The sequence below is a fragment of the Puntigrus tetrazona genome, chromosome 18, assembly GCF_018831695.1.
Source record: "Puntigrus tetrazona isolate hp1 chromosome 18, ASM1883169v1, whole genome shotgun sequence".
In the NCBI taxonomy this organism is placed as follows: Eukaryota; Metazoa; Chordata; class Actinopteri; order Cypriniformes; family Cyprinidae; genus Puntigrus; species Puntigrus tetrazona.
The window spans coordinates 22,544,007-22,568,534 of NC_056716.1; the positions used below are offsets into that span (position 1 = coordinate 22,544,007).

Consider the following 24,528-nt stretch of genomic DNA (forward strand, 5'->3'; position numbering starts at 1 on the left):
AAATATGCTTTCTAGGATTTTTGGTTTCTGGCTTATAAAATCCCCACATTTAATGCCCTTTGTTGTGTTTTTCTTTCTTTTTTTCCCCCACCTTTATGATTTTGTTTGTATTTAAATATAATAGTTGCATGGAAGTATAAAACCCTCAAATGTATTATATAGTAACCATAATTAACATCCTTTGTCTTTTAGTCAGATTTATCTATGCATGTTTTTTTGGCTGCTAATTTTAATGTATATATATATATATATATATATATATATATATATATATATATGGTTGCTGAGGTCTGAGGTTGCTCAATGCAAATTGTGGTTAAACAGTTTGACCAGCTGCAGAACTAAATGCTTTCATGAAAGTTTACGAAATATAATCAAGAAAGCTAAAGTTAGATATAAACCAAACACTTAGTTCAAAACATGAAGTCAACAGCATGATGTAAATAATAGCTAAGATGTAATTGTTAAAATCAACAAGGTCAGACAGGCTTCTTATATCTTTTGCAACACTGTGCACCTTTACCACCCGTTTTATTATATTTTATACATTTAACACCTGCGGGTTCTTGAGATTTTCTAATTCCTATACTGGCATTGCTCATGGGAAAAGAACGTAAGAATGACCTTAGAATTTTATTATTATTAAAACATTGCACGTTTGTCTTGTTAACAGGCTGACAACTTTGTACATTGTACGTTTTCATTAGCGAAAGCTTTAGGATAATACACAAAAAAAAACACAAAACCATATGTGTCCACATGTGTATTTATTTGGTGTATAGCTGTGTAATGTATAAACAAAGGCAAATATACAAACAAAAAAAAAAAAAGATAATGACTGTCAGACTGTGCATTATCGCTGCATATCCAACCAAACCCGATAAAAACCTTCTCTCCGTATTAAAAACAAGATAGAACCAAATAAATAATGTCTTGTTTGCTTCATCTACCTTTAAGGCAATAAGGAAATGTTTAATTCAGCTGCAAATGAAATGTTACAATCAGATGAAGATGATAGATGAACAGTTTCACAGTTATATATATATAAAAAAAAAATCCTTCATGAGGTTCTCATTCCCTCAGGTTAAAAGGAGCTACTCCTTCCACGTAGAATTCACCCATCAGTATTACTCAAATTAGTTTTGAGCAACTGCTTCATTCCTGTGTGAGAACAAAAGTGAGATTGCTGCAACTTCCTGTCTTGGGGGGCATGTTAGGGAACCAGTAGTAATAGAGCAGTAGAACTGAGAGGAAGAGACACTAAAGAAGCAGATTTTCCTCATGAGTAGAACTTGCTGTTGTTGATTTTTTGCTGCTTATTCATCTTTCTGTCGGAGTACATCAACTCAGGCGCCGCGCTGCGCTGCAGGTTGGAGTGAGTGTCGTAGAGGCAGAACTCGCTGTTTAACTCCGCCTGTTTCTTTTGCAACTGTTTCGAGGAGGAGTAAAGTTCCTCCTGCGCTTTCTGAAGAAACGAGTAGGGGATTTCCATTAAGCTTACACACTGTTCTCAATCAAATAAAATCTGTTCTTAAAATACATCATTGCATCATCGACAAATTGTTTCTTACCTCCACCTGCTGCATATCAACGTACACCAGAAGGGACGCCAGCTCTAGGTTTTCACTGAAGCCGTTCTTCAGAGGGACTGATCTGTACCCTGTGAAAGCAGCGACTCAGTACTTGTAGTAAAATGTTTAAAAAAAAAATAAGTGGAAGTGAAGTTGACAGATTTTACCTGAGCGAACACCTTTCACGGGGAATGTAGCCTGGGCCAGGAAGTTGGGGTCTGAGAACATGTCTTCCTCGAAGACCACAAAGCGCAGGAAGGTGAGATCTGGTTCATACACGCTGAAAGTAAACGGCTCTGAAGACCCTTGCCATATAGGGTTCAGTCCGTTGTCATCTGTTGACGCATTTAGTTATTGATTTTCTTTTTTTATAAAAAAGAGAATTTATAAGCGTGCCTCTTAAAAACAGGGCAAAACTGACGCCTGGTTTTTAAGAGGCCAAACATAGTAATTGTAAAATATAAAAAAGGTGCGTTACTTCATTTCAGTTACGTCACTTCTCATTTTTAGTTACAATTAGTGCACCTATAACTAAAAATGTATACAAACTACATATTCAAAAGAGAAACTTATATATATTATAAAAAACAAACTAAAATTAAAATGAAAAATTAGTATTTCAGTTATACAAAAATCAATAAATAAATACTGCATCTTACGGCAAGCGGTAGTCTTGAATTTGTTGTCCTCTGTTTGGCCACACAGTTCGACCTCCACAAAGGGACTGGCAATGCTTCAGTCCTGGTTTGGGAAGATGTCTTGCTCCTATCACCTGAGTATCAACAAAAAACATCAATCTTTTCAAATAATAAAAAAAAAAAACACTCATCCTAAATGGATGCTCTGTTTGAATGAAGCTCGTGTTTTACCCTAATGGTGATAGTAAATTTGATATTCTTCTTCTCCTGATGAGGGTCGTATGAATCGCTGCGCATCAGCTCAGGCTGCAGTACATATCCTGTGCCTCCATTCAGACTGAAGAGGGCGCTGTTCAGCTGCATGTATTTATCTGAGAAGAAACGCACACGTTATTAGACATACAAAATAAATGCTATGCTATTTACTGATATTTTTTTCTTTTGCTTATATTCAGATTGAGCCCATGTTATTTCGTATATTACATATTTCTGTGTTTAAATTATGCGTTATTTTCTTTTTATTATTCTTTGTAATTATTTCTTACGTGCTTCAACCCGTTTATATCAACTCTACCCCTTTATACAAACACATATAAATATGTAATTGTATAAATGTATTGTGTTTGGCATTATGTTGCCAAAAAGCATTGAAAGAAGTAGCAGATTATTTTGATTAAATTAATTATATGTTATGTTGTGTTTATTATGGCCTGTTACATGTCATATACTTCCAGTGCAGTCCGAACTTAGCTAAACAAGCACCACTGAGATAAGTGGGAATGTTAATGGATAGATTTGTCCATGAACTAGAGATGTTTAACTTCATACTCACCGGCGGTTTGGAAGTTGAGTGCCACCATGTGGCATCCGTACATCCACAGAGGATACGGATCATAGTTGGAGGAATCCACTCGCTGGCCCTTAGGGTAGACACGACTCAGCGCCTTGCGGTTATACAACGTCAACGACTTGTTTCTGGTGGGTATCTTATTTTCTACAAAGGAGCGAACCTCTTTGTAGGTATAATTATCTGATTGGGAAAAACAACAATGTTGTTAATTTACAGTTTGCTTTTTGCTTGAATATTTTCTGTTTTTAACAGAAGTCTTTTATGTTCAAGGTTGCAAATATTGTGAAATATTATTACTAGTGTTGTACTTTTTTTGTTTACATAACATGTGTGTATAATGTGTATATTATATATATATATATATATATATATATATATATATATATATATACACACATATATATAAAAATAAATCTGTAAATACAATTAAAATATATATTGTGTGTCTTTATATATACATATTAAATATACACTGTATTATACACATACATTATGTGAACAAAAACATTTGTTTTGGATGCGATTAATCATTTGATGCCACTAATTATTACAATTACTTATTACATTTATTTTAATGTATCTTAAATATAAATGAATAATAATTGTCATATATTTCAAAATGTAATATATTCATATGATGGCAAAGGTGATTTTTTTTATATTTAATAAGTTATACCAAAGCGGTCCTTGTCTTTGCTGCGAGGCTGGCAGTAAACGACCAGTTCAGACATCTCACTGGCCACCTCATCTCTGCTCTCAACCTCCTTTTGCTTTATTTTCTACAACAGAAATGTATCGTAGCCATTTATAAACAGAAGCCCAATATTATACTCAAAACACTTGACTGCATACTTAAAATGGCAATGGTTAAATGTGCTTCTAGGGCTCTGCCTAGCATTTAAACACCCCCTCAATCCGTCTGGCTTCAACTAAACAACTTCAACTATATTTACAGGATGAGTGACTCAAAACCTTGTGAGAACTTCCTCGTGTGACAACTAGCCCCAGTTTGCCCTATTTAGGACAAGTAAACAGCGTGTGAGACAGACCTCAAACACTCGGTTTTCTTCTCTCTGTGTAATGTCCCAGGCCACCTGATACCACTCGTACAGCTCTTCGGTGGTCTCCGTGTGGCCAAATCAAACGGCATGTCTTTATTCTCTTTATCCTGCAAGGTCACCACCACAGTCCTGCAGTGTTTGGCTGAACGAACTAGAAGTGAAAAAAAAAGCGTGCAAAATACCTTTCAAAAACATGTAATGTACAGGTGCTCAGGTGACCTAAAAGATAAATAATCTTACCGACAGTACACTTCGAGATGTCCACTATTCCTTTACATAAGTCACCTAATGGGTTTTCCACATCGCCCTGAAAGAGAACAGCTAATCTTAAAAACATTCTACGTATTTAAGCAAATGGGCAAGCAAAAGAATGGACTTGCTAGGACTAAATTACATATACATGATGTCAAATATGCAAATTTGAAGTATTCTTTACCTGGTAACCTGCCTCAGATGCATTGGCAACTTCTTCTACATAATTTGAAGGGAAATGGTGCTGCAGTTTTCCACCGTAGTCTCCTTTCCACCTGTTGAGATTGAGAATATTTAACATTGGTTAATGTGTTAAATTTGGTTAAATGTGTTTTTTTTTAAATACCTGAAAGTGCCATAAAGAGTGAATGAAATGACCCGAATACGACAATGTGTTGAAAACGTGTTAATGCAACTATGTACCACAAAGCTACATTAACAGACATGGACAATCTAAGTACCGTGAATATACCATATTGACAGTATTGTTATAAGGACAAGAGTTATATTGTCATGTTATACTTTGGTAAACTTGCATTCTTTGATATGCATTTCCATTCAAAAACTGGGGTCAGTAAGACTTTTTACTACTTTTATTCAGTAACAACACTAAACTGATCGGTAAAGACATCTATTTCAAATAAACACTGTTCTTTGTAACATTATATTCACCAAAGATATTTGAAAAATGCATTAAGCAAGACAATAAATGTTTCTTGAGCGGTCACCGTCACTGCTGAAAATTCAGCTTTGCATCACAGGAATAAATTAAATTTGAAGATACATTCATATAGAAAGTATTTATTTTAAATGGTAATAATATCTCACAATATTTCTGTTTTTATTGTATTTTTAACATTTTATTTAAAAAAATGCTCTAAAAAATACTAAAAACTTACTGACCCCCATCTCCTGAATGGTTGTGTACCTTCGAATGCTACTACATGTAAATACTGAGGTAAACGTACATAGTAATCCTCAAGTACCATGGTTATTTACCAAATTAGCATGGTGTAACTATCTGATACTCACCACCACGTTTTTGTTAAAACAGTGTATTTATTGCTTTTTATCTACAACATTTGCAAATGATCTCACCATCCGTTTGCGTCCTTTGTCACGTTATGGATCAAAGCGCCTTATGAAAGGTGAGTTCATCCGCCGCATGGCTCTGTAGTCATAAAGGGCCTTCACGGTGCTATGGGGCTGCAACACATCAAAATGCTACAAATCTGCAACAGTGCTGAGGCAACCCACACAACTCATCAACAGTTCACTAAAATACGTTTTCTTTAAAGGGACTTTATGCATTACGTTTGAGCTACAGACACGAAGTACATATGCCATACAAGCTAAACATGACATCGCTTTTTTAGCCAGGCTGCATTTCCTCTTTCGAGTCGATCAGTTTCCTATGTGAGAGAAAGAGATAGCCAGCAACACCACTTCCTCCTCAGCCCACAGGAGATGACCTCTTGCGCATGCTAACTCGGGAGCTATGTTTGCTCTTCAAAGTGCTTACCAGAGACGGCTCTATCTCGTTGGCCTCCACGTACTGTTTAGAATCATAAAGTGAGGCAGATATGGTTATCTGAAAAGAAAGGCATAAAACACTTTTTACAAAACAGTTTCCACAAAAATATTAACGCACCAAATCAGGATATCAAAATCATTTCTGAGGGATCATGTGACACTGAAGAATGGAGTAAGCTTTTCCATCACAGAAATAAGTAATATTAAAGAAGTATATATTAAAATAGAAAACAAGTTACTTTAAAATGTATAAATATTTCACAATATTGCAATTTTTTTAGTTTTTTTTCCTCATGTTGTCTACATGCACATATGTCACTTTTCAAAATTAGGGTGTAAAGTGAATTTAAAAACTTAAAAATATATGAATCAGAGCATACTCTGTGATTAATCGCAATAATTTTTAATGCAGTTAAGGTCCTCATTTAAGCTGGATGCATAAACATGTAATACTAGCCATAGGAAGTGAAAAATTGTAATTACAAAAGACATTTTTTAATATTATAAGTAATACTAAACATTTATATCATGCAATGGCACTTTAGTGCATATTATACTTTTGCTAAATCAGAACTTTTGGCCTGAACTTTGATTGGAAAAAGGAGAAGAGACCAACAGAGTTACTAGAGATGAAAGCATGCAAGTGTAGCATGCAAGCTGTGGCCTTAGCAAAGGAAGAGGTGCACTTGCCCTTGTTGCACTTTGAAGAGTCAAACTGTTTTACACTCATTGCACAGTGTTTAGTACAGCCCGCAACTGTCAGCGTTTTAAGTGAACTCTAGAAAAATATAGAATCTTGTCTGCTCTGCACCAAAATAGATTTATTATGTTGCTTTATTATTTACCGAACTGAAGCGCTCCACCAGTTCTGGTGTGACCGGGTAGCGTAGTTTGATCTTTCGGTACAGCGGTTTCTTTCGGAAATAGTCCACCAATTCCAGCAAGCTCTCAAATTCGCTGGAGGTGCCCAGCACGTACATAGATCCATCTTTGTGTATCCGGCAGTGCTTCACCATCCCCTCACCTCTGTTTCGGAAAAAAATTAATAAATGCAATAATTATTACATGAAATTACAAAAGCAGTAAACGGATAAACTGTGACCTCTCACCTTTCTCCTCAGTTTCAGCACATAAAACAAACACATCTCTTTATGCAGATAATATATGGTTCATGAACCATACCTTGATTCACATCAGACCAATTCTATAGGATTTTTTTTTGTCTGTTTTATTATCTACCAGATGAAACTATAAGCTTAAATCACTAATATTAATACTATTAGAAATAATACATCTGCCCTTAGCAAACCACATAATTAAAATATGACGTAGATGAAAATCTACTATGTTTGTTACCTTTTTTACATTTAGTCATTTAGCAGACACATTTATCATTTATCTTGACTTACAAATGAGGACAATAGAAGCAACCAAAGCAAACAAACAAAAAAAAAACGAGAGCAAAGATATGTCAAGATGTGATAATGATATAGCTTTTCTACTTCAAAATGTCACAATTAATCAAAAGTGTTACTTTTAGCCTTTTTACTCCAGATTTTTGTCAGTGTAATGAGAAGAAGAAAAACTAAAGAGTAGCACCTGAAGGTGATGGCATATGAGTCTGAATCTTCTCTTTGTCTAATGAGGAAGGCTCCATCTCGAGGGATCCTCATGAGATAGTCTTCCGCCTCACCCGACTCAAGTTACTGTAAAACCACCTAAAGACCAGAAAACCACCGTTTCACATCTACCGTGCAGTTACTCGTAAGGGTTAAAAGCAGCTGTCCACGTGGTCTTCTTCTACAGCCCGGCTGGCTGGGATGTGGTTTCAGCATGTCAAGTATCGACTTACCCTTCCTGCAGGTGCTGGTCTGGTCGAGGCACAAGGTCAGTAAGGCGCAGGTTGAAATCCTGACAGCGAAGAGGGTTTTCTCTGTAATACTGGATAAGCGTGTACACACTGGAGAAGTGCAGGTTGTCTGTGAGGAAATAAACAGTGTGGCCTCCTTCTAAACAGGAACGGATTCGACAATGTTGAACTCGTCCGCCGCGCCTGTGAGGGCCACACAGTCAATTTATTTAGCAAAATGTGCATTCCTGTGCATTTGTAATGAAAAGGTTGAAACGTTATTGATTGGCTATCAGTCATACACATCGTTTATTTTAAGCAGCTCTTTCTGAAACCTATAAAAAAATAATATGCTTTTATTTTAATTAAATGATTTCTATGAAATGGTATTTCTTTCAGAAGTATACTCTAGTCATGTAATGTGTATTATTTATGACTTGATTATTTACAAAACTAAAAAAAATAAAAATTTACTCAAGAGGATAGACATAAAGAGTCGAGGTTAGCCATTTCTGTCAAGGAGGAACTGAGAATCACTTGCTGGAAGATGATGTCAGTATACAAAAAAAAAAAAAAACTTTACACAACCAGGAAATTATCAAAATAAATATTGTAGAAATTTGTGTAAACATATTTTTAAAAAGTTAATTGTCAAGTTTTTTCATCTACCTTTGAAATTCTGATATGATAAGAATGATCAAATTTAAATTTAAAACTCAATTTTCAAGTTTAAAATGTAATAATGTTTATAATATTTTGTTACCAACCCAATATTATGTCAATTTCTGTGTAATGCTGTCATTACATTATTACTGCACAGATAGGCCAAATTTAAGGTAAATGAAATATAGTGGACATAACTTAAATATATGCATAGCCATATCCAACTTTTATTCATCTTTGAAATGTTTACATTATAATGAATATATATATATATATATATATATATAATTTATTATATCATTTAATGTATGTCTAAAACATCATGCATCCACTTGTGCACACTATTTTATCATTTCCTTGTGTGGCATATCAAGTGTTTAATGTTTTTGTTTCCCCCAACCAAAAATAATGTCACTTCCTGTGTGGGTATGAAAAATGTCATCACTGAGAAAAATATTTTTGTTGCAGGGACATTTTACCGCTCAAACTTAAAGTAAAATTATTAAAAAACTACACTTACGTACCGCTACATGTTACTAATTAACATTACTAACTACATTTAATAAGAAATTTCACTAGATTTCGATTGTTAACAGATCATCACAAGACATGAAACGAATGACCTACATAAATGACCTATACCATTTAAAAAGAATGGTAAAGATGAAAATTAAAATTAAACATGATATGAAAAACCATTCCTCCTCTCTCTCTCTCTAAAGAGTAGAGCAGGCCTACATTACCAGAACGAGAGGGTGCAGTCGTTGACGAAGGTGTCGCTCTCTCGCACCAGAAATGTCCCGTCAACTCCACCCGAATCTGCACAATGTTCCTGCAGCAGCCTCTCGGCTGTCTGTCTGCCCTCCGACATCCGCCCGTGAAACCAGGACTCTAACTGGTGAAGCTCTGTACCGGCCTGAGTTGACTGAGGAGAGGTGGATTTCACAGTGAATGCCTTTTAATGTATGAGATTTTTCAAGTGAATCTCAGTGTAAAATGAAGCCTCAGTACTTTACCTTTCCAGCGTCATCCTCTAGCAGTTCATTTTCCTCAGCATAATACAATGTCTTATTCTCGATCACGCAGTAGTGCTTGTACCATCTCTGTACACGGACACAGTCATACAGGATTTGCAATCATAATCAAGAATACTGGAATAAGTTCAAACAATCACACAAGACTGTGATGGCATTCACTGAAGTTCGGCACCTCATCAATTGGATCCCAGATGAAGAGCTCTCCCTGCTTATCTCCTTTCCGTACGTCCTTTTTGCTAAAGATCTCATCAATGTTCAGTTTCTTGTGCTGTATGAAAAAGAGAGATTGAACGGCTTTGGGGTTGCGTTGTGAAATCAATGAAATTGCGAGATGTTCCATTGAAGCTTCTCTACCTTGATGATGATCTTGCCTTTCAGTTGGGTTGGTGACGGCAGTTGTTCAGCATCTGGTTCCAGCGGCTCGGTTAGGATCTTGTCTTGAAAACATCTTTAAACACCTGAGCCATCATTTTTGTTGCTTGACGTCACAGTGTTCTTCAATGGACAGCACCACGGGATAACTGGCAAAAGTGACATATTCATAAACCTTTCGAACATATATAATGTGGAAATGTGTTTATTTGTTTTTATTTCAAAGATGACTTTGGTAACAAAAGAGGAGACGAAAAGTGAAGAAAAAAACATGCTGAGGTCACATTTGATGTCAAAATCAAAAAAAAAATTGAGAAATAATATATTTTGTTTTAAAAACAATGAAAGCTATATATAGAACCATTTAGATTTTGTGCATTGTAACAAAATTCTCATTATAAACAGACACATTTTAACCCTAAATTCTTACTTTTGTAATGCAATTACAAATATTCTTAATGGTATTTTCATTTCTTAAAGCTATAAAACATTAAATTAGCATTACTTAAAAATAGTACAATGTATACCCCATACTGTAAAACACTTGACATTTAAAATACTATATCATGGTTTATTATTATTCATGAGGCAAATTAAGGGGTAATCATGCAAAATGATAATACAAATAATGCCATAATGCTAAAATATATGGTAACACTTTACAATAAGGTTTATTAGTTAACATAAACTAAGAATGAACAATTCTACCGCATTTATTATTATTGTTGTTTAATGTTAATTTCAGCATTTGAGAATGCATTATTAAAATCAAAAGTTGTGTTTGTTAACATGTTATGGTGCTGTTGACTAACAATTTCTATTAACAAAGATAAATACTGTAATACATATATTCTTCATTGCTTGTTCATGTTGGTTAAGGGATTAACTAATGTTAACAAATGAAACCCCACTGTAAAGTGTTACCAAATATATATGTATTTTAGTGGTTCTGAAAAAAGGTTTAGTTTTCTTTACATTTTGGGATGGATGGGACCTGGTATGCTCTTGTCTAATTTAAGAAAACCTCAAAAATAAATGTGCGTGTGTGTGTGTGTTGGTGATGACTAACTCAGATGTTGCAAAAGCATGATCATTGATGGCCTTCACCACATCCTTAAACTTTATCTTGGAGGTTCTGGTCCAGCCGTGGTATATAATAGGTTCTTCTGGACCATTCCAGCAGTCCACTGCATTGGAAAAAACAAACATTTAGGTCATCAGAATGACTCCAATTTCAGAACAATTTCATCAATGCATAAAATAAATCCAAAAGGGATATTAAAGAGTATTTATTAAGAAATGAAGGTATGGTGCACTGACACTCAACACAGCGGCAGCCCAGCCTCAGGCAGCGCACGTAAGCTTCTGTTGAGGACTCACTGCGCAGTTGATCTCCAGTCAAATATCTGAGGAAAAAGCAAGCAAAACACATGAAGTAACACAGGAAGTTGATCATGAAGAGGAGGAGCTGCTGTGTGTGTGTGTCATGAGCACGAAGAACTGCAGCACTGACGTGTTGTGAGAAGAGTTGATCCAGTAGTGAGAAAGAGGATTGTTCATGTCCAGTGGGCAAATCTCTGAGAACTTGTCATCCCAGATTGAGTTCTCTTTGGAGAAGAGAAAACTGAGGAACTAGAAAGACAAAGAAAGCTCAACAAACATGTCACATAAAGTATAAATAAAGTAAACACATCTCTATGACACATACCTCTTCAACGGTAAAGGCTGGATCGTTGGTCTTCCTCATTGTGTAAATCGATGAAGGTGGTCATCAGCTCTCGGACTTGATTTGCATTGTTGGCCCAAGACTCCTACAAAATAAATTCACAGTATTTGAATGAAATGGATATATTTGGCTGGTATAGATGGTATATATACATATACATATATACACACATATATATATATATAAATATACATATATATGATTTGTGAATGGATGGGCAGAACGGCTTACTCTCTGATGAAATAAAAGGAATCTTTGAAAATCGCAGAGTTGAATAGGCTGATCGTTGTTGCTGCAGAGAAAAACATCCAAAACACTCAATAAAAATGAGGACATAATGACCTCATGACACATCTGAAGAACTGCTTGATCAAAACTGTGTTTCAACAGTTTCTTACCCCATAATGAAAGCACAGGACTCCTTTTTAAACTCCTCTAGAATCTAACAAAAATAACAAACATACTTTTATAGATGATACTAGAAAAAGTAAGGGCTTTTACATTTTGTTCTTTCTAGAACTTTCTATTAATCAAAGACCACTGAAAAATATGCATTACATTAAAAATGGCAACCACAAAAATATTAAACGACACAACTTACGAAAAAATGGCTAATAACCAAAATTGTTCATTGAGCTTTAAATCAGCATTAGAATGATTTTAGCCATCACAGGAGATGACTATATTTAAAAAAAAATAAATAATCAAATAGAATATTTTCAATTGCAATAATATTTCATAATATGTTACACTGTATTTTTTACTTTTACTTTTTAAAATTGCACCGATCCCAAACCTTTCAGCACAACTAATCTGCATACTTACTATCTTTTGGTTTTCAAACATCAAATGATTGTAGAATTTGTGAAATTGCTCAAAATCCAGAACTTCTTTCTTTGCTCCCACCACCTTAAACGATAAAGTTGACACTTTCAGAGCAAAGCCACAAACTATATATGTATTAAAACAAGAAAAAAAATGTAAAAAAAAAACTTATGGATACACAGATGATCATGTGAAAAGGAGAGGAAATGTTCCCACTCAGCTGCCATAAAGTTTTCCATATGATGCAAAGCATACACTTCCGTCAAGATAATGTGTGTACAATGTATCATTCATACCGCAACTCTGTCCTTCAAAAAACGTCCACCTGGTACTTTAAAGTTCATTTGTGGCAACAGACACTTCAGCTCTTTCAGGGTGATGCTGTGAGAGACAGAAAAGGAGCAGTAATGAGATGAGACAGAAAGTAACATGAGACTGATTGAGAAGAAGGTAAAAGAAAAAGAAGAGAACCTGTTTTTCTTTGTTTGATCAACAGAGTACATCTGCTTCCTCAGCCAACTACAGTAAAGGGAAAAACACAGAATGAAACCAACACCTGATTTGCGTTATTATTTATGGATACACAAGATACGCCGTCTGTATCTGTGTGTATCTGGGTGTTTGGGCGCGTACGAGTGTACCTCTCTATAATGTCCGGTGTGTAAGCCGCCAGTGTCTCCTGTCTGAGTAACTCCAGTCCCGTCAGCCATTTTTCTGCATCCTCCGCTGAATCAGCTACAGAACAACAAATGCTTTCAAAATAACTCTCAATAATGCTTAACCAGCCAAAGAATAAACAATACATCAACACAGGAAAGCAAAATGTGGCTTAATATAAAAACAATCTAAATAAAAACAAAAATAAGAGGAAGTACATCCTCAAATAGTTTATTATATTGCTCAGCCGTGCCTATGCAATTTTATACATATTGTTAATTCTGTACATTATATATAGCATATTACTTATAGACATATGGCGAATGGAATTAAAGTCATTAAATTACATTATTTTATTTACATGTTAAATGCATTAGAAGACACACATACCGCTCAGACTGAGAGTGTTGAGAACGAACTGAGAGCCATAGAATATAGTGAAGCATGAGTTGGGGTCTATAGTTTTATCCTTGCTGTCCTTCAATCGATCAAAGTCTTTGGAGTTTTTTCCTGCACGTACTTCCCGGATCTCAAAAAGGTCCACTGCAAAAATGAGAGCGCAACATGCGACATAAACATACGCTCAGAGAGTAACTCGGACACAAACGGACAGCATTCATCAGGCCAGATTAGTGTTGCTATTGTTAACCAAAATTATTAAAAATCCTTTTTTTTTTTTTTTTTTTTTTGCTTTAAAATAAAATAAAACACAACAAAATAGGAAAAGTAAAGTAAAATAATACAATTTTTGAGCTTTAACAAAATAATTACGTAATAATTGTAACAAAAGACATACTAAATTACTGTGAAACTATTAATCATAAAATAAATGTTTTTGTTTACATTAAATATATGTTTGTGTAAAGTTGTGTGTATATATATATATATATATATATATATATATATATATATATATATATATATATGTGTGTGTGTGTGTGTGTGTGTGTGTGTGTGTGTGTGTGTGTATATATATATATATATATATATATATATATATATATATATATATATATATATATATATTCACTTGTATCTACATGAGTATTTTATATTGTGAATTACTATGAGCATCACCCCGTCCTTCACCGGAGTGGGTGGGTTTGTGTGAGAGGAGGGGCGCGGGATTGAACAGGTCTGGCGGCCTGTGATGAGGCACACCTGAAGTAAATCGAGCCTCATTACTGCCTTTTTAAAATGCCGATCACGCCTCTCCTCGAAAGACCGGTCTCTTCCTCGTGGGTTCAGGAATCCCCACGCCGTCAGAGATGCGAGCCACCGGACCTATGGTCCGGACGACGGCCGCGCCCATTCGCGTCTGACGGTCCGAGGTGCTGGGCTGTTTATCCCCTCGAGGGCCGTTTGGGCCAAGCGAGGAGAAGACGCGGGAAGAAGCCACTCGAACAGAGAGTGGAGCGCGTGCGGCTGCCTGACTCCGCCCCTTACCTCGACCCTTCCCCGTTTAACGCTGCCCAACCTTCTCTACCATATGCATTTTTTTTATTTTACACATATAAATGTAACATGTCTTTCTGAAATATATACATGCATGTGTGTGCATTTATATTTCCTTAAAAATACACAGTACAAACACATATCCCATGTAAATAAAAAAAAAAAGTTTTATTTCTAATGTAATCGCGATAAATCGTTTGACAGCACCAATGAAGAATAAATTAAAGCTACATAGAAATATTAAAAACCTAAATTATTATAATTACTAATTATAACTAAACTTAAAATGAAAAAATAAAACTTTATTTTATAACATTTATATAATATTTTAAATACTAGTAATAATACAACAATAGCACTGCTCCAATTCTAATAAAGAAAAAGAAAATTCTTCTGGGGAAGTGCTTTGAATACATAAGTTGATGTCGCTATATGGTTATCTGAAACACCACGGCAAGGTGCATGACGTGAAAATTTGTCGAGAGTGTTAAAATTATAAGAATAACTTTGCAAATGCCACTTTAGAGGGTGAGAAAGATGTGAGGAGTGTGATGGCACTGCACATTCCCGTAATTACAGGCAACCACCAAACAGCCACAACCAAAAAGTGCAGCATAAAACTACTTCACGTGTCCACATATTTGTAACATCCAAAATACTTCAAAACAACAAAGCGCGAGTCAACTTTAATCATAAAGCCTTTGTAGCTTAAATGCTGAGACGGGACACTGTAAACACAAAGGTCATCATACAGATAAAAGCAAATGTAAGTATAAATGAGAAACAAGTTTGAGGGAAGACACTCACACACTCCTTCTGTCTTGTTGGCGGTGCGCGACCAGGCCACCTGTCGCGTCTCCATGATGACCTGCACGGTAAGCCTCTCCATCCTCTGTCTGAACACGGTCATCACTATCCCCATCTCGAGGTCGCGCTTAATGAGATTCTTCTTGTACTCGGTCAGGTCTCCCTGCTGTACACGGCCCGCCATCGCTGCCTTCGGTCGCACACTGGCAAATACAAAAGGAAGTTACTTATGGCAGTCTGTGTGACAGCAGGTTGCCTAATGACACTTCTGTTGTTACTTATAGCAAGTTCGCTTTATTTACGGCTAAATGAAACAGAGTCTGTACTTTGAATGTCTAAACACGGTGGACTATCTCATATTCAAATGCTCGAGATAATGCATGGATCAAATCGAACATTAAAGAATTCTGGCATTATTTACTCACAGTCACACCATTTCACAACTTTTATGACTTTCTTTCTTCTCTGCAAAACAACAGGAGATGTTTTGAAAAATGGCTGTGTTTTTATTGCCCCCATTTTATGTACCCCAGTGTTTTTCATTATAAGGACAAAAGTGGTTGAAACATTCTTCAAAAAAAACAAAAAAAAGTTTGACGGGTGAAAGAAAGTCATACAAGTTTGTATTGAAACGAAAGCGAGTAATTAATGATTTTTAGGTAAACCTTTGCATTGATTATTGCACGCATTATACAGTATTAAACAGAATTCGCTAGAATATTTTGGGGTTTAAATAAGACCAATTTATGAAGACAGCAGCATTACTAATGTAATTTCCCAATCATACATGTAGCCTGCCAACTCTGATAATAGAAATAATCACCACCTAAATAAGAATATGACAAGCAGTTATCTGTGACTAAACAGTGCACCTTTAGAATCCAAACTGGTGAACCATGGCAAGCAAAATAGATATTTGGTGTCTGCTTCCCCATAGAAGCCTATATTTGCATTGCAAATGAGTAGCTGGGTACAGTGGAAGCGTCCCTCTATAAGCAAGTAAAGTATTAACCCAGTAAACTCAACGTGCTTTCCATTCAGAAACCTTTGCACATCACCCACACCCTTCAGCCTTCCATTTTGCGCTTTCTGCGTAAAAGAGACAAAGAAACCACTCTCTTTCCTGACATTTGAACAAGCCCCAAGGCAACACTTTAAATAACAAACCTAAAACCAAAGCAGATCGACGCGAATAAACGCGAGATAAGAATTAACGATGGTCTGTTGCTCGACGGGGGTAAGAAAAAGATCCTGTCACGTCAGAGTTTGTCTTAACTGTAAGTACAATACGTAATTGTTATCATTAACAACAAAGAGGCTGTGGAGGCAGACCTGCTCTTACAGAATTCACTTTTTAGCAGACCACTGAAACTGTATACAACAATTTCGCCCCTTATTTATTGTGCATCTTTTTGCAAATGAAACGGTTTTCCCATTAAGTATCACCTTCGCCTATCACGTACTATTTAGTACTGAAACTCCTTAAACTTGCCCAGATTTTATAATTTAACAACTGTAAGCCTCGAAATCAAAGGTTCACACGCACAAAAAGCTACTGTAACACCCCGTAATGTAAGCACCCAATTAAATAAAAACACTTACCCAAGTTTAGAGAAGAAAATCAATGACCACGTCGAAAAACACCTGCTGTAACCAAACTAATTCTCATATTTAAACGTGGAAAAACAACCCAATGCAGTACTTTTTTTAAAAAAAATTATTAAATAAAATAAAATCTATGATCAGTCTAGTCACAATGTGGTCAGTTCCTCTATTCGCTAAACACAAGGAAGTGAAGAGAACGTTAAGAGAATTAAAAAAAAAAAATCCGGAAGCAAAATTATCTATGCAAAATCCCCAGGGATGAGAGAGCGATGCGCGCACTACCCTGTCAGACTTTTGCGCCCTGCTGCAAACGTGAATTATACCAAAACCGCGACATCTTAATGCGGGAAACGCGTTTATTTCAGTGAGAGACTTCAGGTTGATCCATGTCGCATGTTGCCCTCCGACGTCATCATGACATCACGTCTTTTCTCTCGCTCGGTGTTTTGTTTTCTGTACCATAATGACTTTGTCAAACTAAATGTATGGCTCTTAATGTAAACCGAATGGCCTAAGACGGGTTTTAACTTTAAAGATATAGTCATGCGTTCTAAATAAAGCGATATGAAAATGAAAGCACCTGTATTTGGCAGCTGGGCGCTGGCTAGCAGAGAAATTTGGCCTTCCGAAATTACTTCAGCGATTTAGTACCCAAACGCTTGCTATTTCTTTAAACATGCGAATAGCAACAAGCTTCCGCATACCATGAAGTAAGCTTCGCTTTCACGTCCTGTGTTTTTCTTAGCCAGTGAATTCCACTGTTCATTTGCATTCAGAATGCATGAAAAGTTCACAGAAGTTCAAAACAAAAACTCACAAAAAAACAAACATATATCACCATGGTAAGTTACTGTGTATGTATAGCACTTTTTCCCCACTAAAACTGTTTTAGGATTGGTTGTGTTTAAATTATATGAATAATATATCAAAACAGCATAAGCAGCAAACAATAAACAGTTATTTGCATATTTTATTGATACTGTGATGCATGATGGGAACTCAAGATGACCTACACAGCATCTAAAGTTACAGATTAGAGTTTATTACACAGGATCCAACCACTCAACAAAACAAAAAAATCAAGTAGAAATCATCACAAAACTGAAATTTTTATTACCATATTATTTAATGTAGTTTTATAATATTATTATAATTAGTATTTTTAGAGACCTAAGGGAATCTTGAGCTCTTTTTACATTGTCATTCTGAGAAATGCATTTTTACATTTTTTTTTTTGGATGAATTAGGTATTTATTTATTTTTACATATAATAAACGATTCTTCCAGTTTACAGATACTATATCAGTTGAGACAAAATGCAAATACATAACAACCAGATACTTGATGAGAAATGTGGACTTTAGTCACACATTGACAGTATTCAGCATTAAACAGTATTTCATAGAATGTCTTTGTATGGACATTTTAATATTTCACAGAAAGCAGGAAACCAGCTCCTGGATTTTGCATATTAACATAAAAACTACACTGTATAAACACCTCAGTACGTGGTTTGCGTGGTTTGCAACAGTGTGGATTTTTTTATATCTACATGAGTGTAAAAGCACAAAACAAACCAAACTGAAATACTGCTGGTTTTATCTACACATTGTCTTAATTTTTTTTAGGGCTGGGAGAAGATTCATCACAACCAAAATAAATGTTTTCATAATATATATGTGTATACTGTGTATATTTATTATGTATATATGAATACACACATACACACATGTATATATATATATATATATATATATATATATATATATATATATATATATATATATATATATATATATATATATATATATATATATATATATATATATATATATATATATATATATATATATACACACACACACACACACACACATACAGTACACATATATTTATTGCATAAGCAAAAACATTTATTTTGGATACGATTAATCATATTTTTTGTTCCTTCCTCACTGTTCCTCATCCTCTTCAGGTTCTCTGAGACCTTGGCTGTGCAGGGTCTTCCCTGTCATTTCCATCATAGCCTGTACTTCAGGATCTGCATCTAGTATGCTCTTCTTTTTCTCATCCTGAAAGTCAACACAACAACTTTTAAAATCAAAATGCTAAGTTCAAAAATACAAAATTCACTCTAGTAACATTTCTATCACAGACCTGCTCCTGTTCTTCAGGCGGCTTCCCAACGGCCCACACCTCCACGGTGTCCAGTTTGAAGTCCTCGTCTCCTGAGAGCTGAGGACTGCCATAAGTGGTGCAGCGTGGTCGAGCCCTACTGTGGCCATGTCCAAAATCGCAGTCCAACCACAAACCGAAATAGCCATGCTGACCTCCCATACCTAAAAAAACAGTTAATTATGTTTTTTGCTCCATGAATAATAATAAACACTGTTAAACATTGTTTAAAGGAATAGTTCACTCAAAAATGAAAAAATGCGCAAACATTTACTCATCCTAGGGCCACTCAAGATGATTTGAAGAAATGTAGCTTTACATCACTTTTTCACCAAAGGATCCTCTGAAGCGAATAGGTGCCGTCAGAATGAGTGTCCAAACAACTGATAAAAACATCACAATTTTCCACAAGTAATCCACATGACTCCAGTCCATCATCTGATTTTGTAATAAACAAATCTTAACTTAAGATGTTTTAACATCAAGCCACTGCTTGCGGTTAAAATATGAAACCTCTATCCATTATATTGCTTCCTCCAGCGAAGTCACAGCTTATTTAAAATAGAAATATGTACAGATTAAGCACTGCTTTCAAGTGAAAACAGTGCAAAATAGTTCATGTGTCAGTGGATTTTGTGTGAGAGAAGAACAGGGGAAACATTTTCACTGGAGGAATTAAGTGCTATTATGGACTATGAAGAGTTAAAAACACATTAATGATCGATTTATTTCTTACAAACATTCAGATTTTTGGGCTGAAATCCTCATTCTCACAGCACCCATTCACTACACAGAATGAGCGAAGTATGTAATTCTGATCACAATATCCCCTCCCCCCCCAAATCTGTTCAAACTCTAAGGTCTAATGGTCAGTTAATTTTTAGCTATTTTTTTTGTGCTATTCCTGTTAAAATTGATCTCACCAAGCCATTCGGCATAGTCTGCTGGCCTTGGTTCAAGTACATGTAATGATTGTTATAGCCTGTGCAGGTGAACACTCGCATGTGTGGAAAAACGGAGAAGAGGAAGGACCTGGTATCACCTATTGCAAAAAAAAAAAAAAAAAAAAAAAAAGAAACTTTAATTTTGATGCATAACAATATAAATGTTTTTTTTTTCTTTCCGAACTCACCCTGGAACTGAGGTTTGATCTCCCAGCTTTGAGACGCAAAGCCCCCGAAGATATGCCCTTTAGTGTCCTTTACCAAAATGACAGTGGGACCCCGACTTTTGCAGTTGCCCACCAGCCGGGTGAAGCTTTCCCCGTGTATGTTTGTGGAGAACAGCAACCTCCAGGGGGCACTGTGTGCAGCTGGCAGCTGAGGTGACAGGAACATCAGAAGAGGTATATTCAAGAGACAACGAAGTTCACTCCATGGAGCGTACTGACACGGAGGCAACAGAGTCGGGGGAGGATGGGAGGGCAACCTAACTCCTAGACCCTCAGCAATCAGGAGCTCCAAAAACATGGCCATTGCTGGGATCCGGAACAGCCAGTCTTCCAGACAAGAAATGTCACAGGTATTCTGTTCTATAGAAGCAAAAAGGACTAATTATATTAAAGGGTAAGGTTAAGGGTTAGTGTCCCAATTATGGATTTTTGAAGATTATCTTTCATGCAGTGTGTAACACAGCTCAAAGTGAATGAAAACATCCTGCAAAGTTATAAATCTGAAAAAGTGTATAAAGTAACTGTCTCACAAAAGCAAGAGTCAACTCTGAATCATTGAAAATGATACAATTTAAAAAGAGTCCCCACGTCAACATGAAACATTAACATATTGCCCATTTGTTGCTTTCGCAGACCTAAGAAAACTTGGTCTGAATAAAAATTCATATTCATCATTTGCCACTAGATCCTGCTTTTGAAGCATTAAATGCTCAAAAACACAGATTTTAATTAAATTGAGCAATCTGAAAAAAATGAATCGCTAAACGAATGGCTTGGGAGTCGTTGAACAAATAAGGTAAAAATACAGCGATACAGTTTTTTGACCTTGCCTTCATATCAACCTGTTGTTTGGGACTCACAAACCCAAAATATGAACCTTTCTTAACCCATAATGATGGCACTTTAAATAATCTTCTTGATGTGCTTGCATTTTCATTTACATCATTCAAAAAAAATATTTCTACACTTCTTTTTCATTGTTACTTTTCATTTTTATTTTAATTTAAAACAGCAATTGTTACAGCTACAAACCTGAAGATTTTAATTCGGAGGTCAACTGTTCTGCCAGAAGTTTAACACCTTGAGGCTCATCACCCATGCGATCTGGTTTCCAAGCCCGCAGATGCCCCCTGTGGGCTAGAGTCTGCACTGCAGCTGAAGCCAGGTCTTCCATAAACTATTCAATAAACATTATACAAATTATTATTAATAATGATCCATATTACCATCATTAATTATTTAGAAATCAAACTGAGATGCTTCATTGTTAAATTGAGTTTTGGGATTAAATGGTCACCATGACTCAAAAAATGAAGTGGTTTAATCCGATTATGCCCTAATTATAAAAGTTAACTAAAACCACAAAAAAATAATTGAAATGAAGCTAAATAAAACATTAACTGAAAAAAAATTATTTTGTAATAATATATAAATACCGAATAATGATACAGAAACGCTTTATATATTTATATTTTGGTGATACATACATCTCTGATGTGCTCAGTCGTCGTGGTAGCAGTTGCCTTTGCACCCCTGTGCCATTGCCAAGACCAAAGGTGCACGTTCCTCTGCAGTTCCTCTAAGTATATCTGCTAAGAAAATCACCAGCTGCTCTCGGCTTATCCCATCACCAGGGGCACTGGCACTCCTGGATCAATGCTGTGTGTATGCCCTGGAATACTCTGTTTATCATTGTTTCTGAGGCCATCTTTCCCATTGTCATCTTCAAAAAATAAAAAGAAAAACAGAAAAGTCTATATATTCATGTATGTTAAGTGTTGGCACATACACGCATAATCCAAAACATATGAATGACTCCTGTTTACCACTTATATCACTTACATTTATGTTTTTAGCACATGCTTCTTTTAAATATTCTACAATACTCTTCTGGCTTTTTACAAATAACACTTTTTACAGACAACATTTAATTGTTTATCCAGTGACAATACACAATTATTTATAACTGTCCCTTCCATGAGGAAGTAATTACTGTATGTGGTCTTAAGTCTTTTCAAAAATCAGTTTCCATGTGGTTTTTGAAACATTAAATATTGTAGTATAACTAGATTTTTATGTTATTTTTTATTTTAAGTATATATTATTTTTTTATTATTAATGTTTATTTTAGTTTTATCTATAATAACCCTATAATAACAATCAAGATTATGTAACACCTGAACACACAATTATTAATTACAGTGCCATGCAATTTTCTTTAAAGCTAAGAACGACATAATCGTCAACAAACTTAACCAAGTTAAGGTTATCATACAGACTAGTTCAGTGTGTTAATACGCCACAGCTGCTTACCTTCAGCACGTCTAAGGATAAAATCTTCCCTTTTCCAGATGAAACAGAGGAGCTATTTCCATGAAGCCTGTCAAATATCCCCTCTATAACAGGTCTCTCATCCGGACGAAAACGAGCCAATCGTTTTTGCGCTACAACACTGTCGGCGTTCCCCATCACCCTGAAAAAAACACCAATGCGTATAAAAATAAATTAACTAATTAATGGAATAAAGCGTTATGGGTGCAGGAGAATGCATGAAATATTTATCCAGTTACCGACTGAAACTAAGTGCTAATGGAAAAGTTTGAAATACAGTGCACAATCGAGTTATGAAAGACTGAAGTGGGATTTTCAGACCTGGTGAGCGGTTCAGTTTGACATTTCCACTCACGATGTAAACAAAACACTCACATAAAACTATTTCCTGCTTCTGCGCAGCATCACGCGCAGAGAACCAATGAATGTAGAGAAAATTTAAAACGCGCTGTGATTGGCTGGATCAGAGCTGCGTCATCCGTGGAGTGAAGTGCTTTTACTAGAAGCAAATTAGCTGGAAATTGTATCAAAAATAATAAAAACTAAGGATACTATTACATTTACAAGTACTAAAAACAACCACATAAGCAATGTAGCTACTTTCCTCTCAGCGACTACTTTTTAATGTTAGTTTTATTAATATTTATAGAATATTTTATTTTGTTAGTGTTATTCATAATACTTTCTTTTTATGGCAAATGCTGTCTGATTATATAGGAAGGCATCTGCATTATGGTTTGAAGACTACATAGAGCACAAAAGCATACGCTGATGAATGAACTTAATCAGGGTTCCCAACTGGGATCAGGGAATCAGGGGGCCATAAGGTAGTGTTAGGGGTGCACAATGTAAAACAAATGTAAAATAAATAAAATGAATAAGTAGATTTAAAAAAATGAATAAAACATCTAAATTATAGTACAGTAATAAAGTCAACAATAAATGCAAATTGTATGAATATTATATAAAATTATAGAACATTCACAATTATAAAATGTACATTTTATTATAATTTTATCATATGTATTAGAATATGCTCACTGGGAATAATGTAATGCCCGTTGTTGTCCAGAAGAGGGTAGACTAGCACAGCTATTTAAAGCATCAGCTTTGTCTTTTCAGTAGGGTTTACAGATCTTTCTCAGCAGGCGACGAAAAACGCCTTTTAAGGGCATGAGATTCATGTGAGATCTGGGCGTGATGCCCGCTGACGTTCAGCAGCCTTTACCAGAAGTTTTAAAAGAAGCCGTTTAAGGGCATTTCCTTAAACTGAAAGCGTTAGTTAAAAAGAAAACTAAATGGAAATAGTCAAATCAGTTGGGAGGGATAGTGTTCACTTTTCTGTGCTACAGAGACCGAAAGACATGCGATGAATGAAACCCGAAAGCTCACAACGCAAATGAAGGTTGTGCGCATGCGCGTCATCCGCCCAGCATGGAGGCTTGTTGAACTCTGTGCCCAGTGCTCAGGGTTGAGATATTCTCTACTGCTGTGAGGATTACTTACTTCTCTCAAGTTAGTGGAGGCTGATCATTTACTGTCAAATGCACACATGGATATATAGCGTTCTATTAACTATTAAATAGTTCTATTAAATATGTTCTGACCCGTATCCCTTCTCAAACCCTCACAAAACCTTTCTTAATTTGCATCTTTTAAACATCATTTAGTATGTTTATTAAGCTGTGTGACTGTGACTAAAAGTGACTGTGTGACTGTGTAGATAATAGTTTTTACAGTTCTGTTCAGTTCAAAGTTAATATAGACGTGCTATAATATATAGCCATATATAGCCGTAGATTCCTTGGTTTTCATGCCAAGTTATTTATTACATATAAACCCCCATACCACTTAACATTAAATTGAAATCAATTACATTAATAATTTGATTCAAGCTTGGTGATTTATGAGCTTTTGAGAAAGATTAGCAACTTCAAATGTCATCACAAG

The 24,528-nt window shown here is 35.5% G+C and overlaps 1 long non-coding RNA gene and 2 pseudogenes across 1 annotated transcript; 1 reads left to right on the top strand and 2 right to left on the bottom strand.

Annotated features, from left to right (window-relative positions):
- Positions 1 to 750: 750 nt before the first annotated feature.
- On the bottom strand, positions 751 to 17,261 carry LOC122362802 (annotated as a pseudogene).
- On the top strand, positions 16,385 to 19,198 carry LOC122362810. The gene is made up of 3 exons (XR_006253164.1): positions 16,385 to 16,573; positions 18,877 to 18,951; positions 19,057 to 19,198. It is a non-coding gene; the product is annotated as an uncharacterized LOC122362810 (long non-coding RNA).
- Positions 18,732 to 22,976, bottom strand: LOC122362808 (annotated as a pseudogene).
- Between the last annotated feature and the right edge of the window lie 1,552 nt (positions 22,977 to 24,528).